The sequence below is a fragment of the Etheostoma spectabile genome, chromosome 16 (genome assembly GCF_008692095.1).
Source record: "Etheostoma spectabile isolate EspeVRDwgs_2016 chromosome 16, UIUC_Espe_1.0, whole genome shotgun sequence".
Classification (NCBI taxonomy): domain Eukaryota; kingdom Metazoa; phylum Chordata; class Actinopteri; order Perciformes; family Percidae; genus Etheostoma; species Etheostoma spectabile.
The window spans coordinates 10,147,142-10,149,026 of NC_045748.1; the positions used below are offsets into that span (position 1 = coordinate 10,147,142).

Consider the following 1,885-nt stretch of genomic DNA (forward strand, 5'->3'; position numbering starts at 1 on the left):
ATATGGTGTTTTTTGAAAATGAAACCATGTAAACCTGTTCTGGTACAACCTCAACATACAATTATGAACCTAAAAAATAAGCATAAAATGAGAACTTTAAGCGAATGTACGACATGCCTAAAATGTCAGATTTCAGAAAAAAAAAGGCCCTTTACGACGGGGGAACTGAAGCCGTTATCTCTGCTCTCTTCAAAGCCTCCAAGCTACTTTTACTGTTACATGGGAGTTGCAGCTTTACGGCTGCCTCCATTGTGTAGTTTGCTTGGGTTACTGTGTGACTCTGGTGTTGTTAAAAGATTTAGGAACTAACTAAACTGTAAATGAGCATAATATGAACACTTTAAATGTACTCATACTGCAAAAAAAGGTCTATATTTCTTACACCAGAGGTCAGATTCCTGTTTAGTGAATAGAAAGCCACTTTGTCACTTACTGTATCATTTTGAATTTTTAGGGTTCTCCAGCAGTGGTGAAAGTTTTCAAATCCTTTACGTAAGAAAGAGAGGCAACAAAACAGTTTACTGCATTACTTGTTTTGCATTGAAAATGTTTCTTAAGTACATTTTATCAAGAGAGTAGAACAATGAGTAGAACAATTATTTTATCCTATTATTATTTCATGTATATTGTATCCTAGAATTTAATTTATATTTATATTCTGTGCTGAGTGACAGATGTTTAGCTGCTGTTACACTATAATTTCCCGTTTTGTTGGGATCAATAAATATCTATCTATCTATCTATCTATCTATCTATCTATCTGCTACTACTATGCATCTATCTATTATCTATTATCTATATATCTATCTATCTATCTATTATACTATATATCATCTACTATCTATCTAATCTATCTATCTGTCTATCTATCTATCTATCTATCTATCTATCGTCTCTCTGTCTATCTGTCTGTCTGTCTGTTCTATCTATCTATCTATCTATCTATCTATCTATCTATCATCTATTTACCTACCTGTCTGTCTGTCTGTCTGTCTGTGTCTGTCTGTCTGTCTGTTGTCCGTCCCGTCCGTCCGTCCGTCCGTTTGTCTATCTATCAGCTATCTATCTATCTATCTATCTATCTATCTATCTATCTATCTATCTATCTATCTGTCTATCTATCGATCAATCCTTTTAAACTGTTTTTACATTATTTCATTTTAGCAAAGTTTAGGTCAACATTGCTCTGTAACTGACATTGATGACTCTTTTTTTAAAGATTATTTTTTGGGCATTTTAGGCCTTTATTGAAAGGAAAAGGAGTGAGAGGGGGGGATGACAAGCAGCAAAGGAAATCGGAATCGAACCCAGGCCCGTTGCATTGAGGAGTAAACCTCTATATATGGGCACCCGCTCTACCAACTGAGCTATCCGGCCGCTCGACATCGAGTACTCTTGTCTTCTTGTGCTACTGTTACACTATATTACCACTATAAGTAAATATATAACTCAACATTTTACAATAACTCAAGTACAAAACTACAGTACTTGAGTAAATGCACTTAAACCTTCCACCACTGACGCTGAGATTATTTTGAACCATTTAACCTCACCATCCGGTGTGATAATGAAATTGAATCTCAGCTGAAGGGAAAAACCTGCTGGAGATTTAGCCACAAACACATGCTGCGGCAGCCAGCGTGATGCCCAGAGAAAATGCCGTTGGTGACTTCACAGAAACTGATGCACAGTAACCTGTAAGCCAGGCCTCTGTTTGATATGTGCAGGATGAGCCTGGTGAGGAAAGATGTGTTTGACAAGATCACAAATTAACAGCCGCGATAGTAGCAGATGTTCACGTTGTGTAGTGGCACTGTGGTGTTTAGGGGTTGATTCTGTTAGCGTGTGTTCTGTTGATGCTCAGATAGTGTGTGTGTGTGTGTGT

General features: G+C 37.1%; 1 protein-coding gene across 2 annotated transcripts in view; it reads left to right on the plus strand.

The window, feature by feature from the left end:
- The window catches only part of pitpnm2 (phosphatidylinositol transfer protein, membrane-associated 2), a 52,808-nt gene that overhangs the window by 10,609 nt on the left and 40,314 nt on the right, over positions 1 to 1,885 (plus strand). The gene's annotated exons all lie outside the window — the stretch shown is intronic.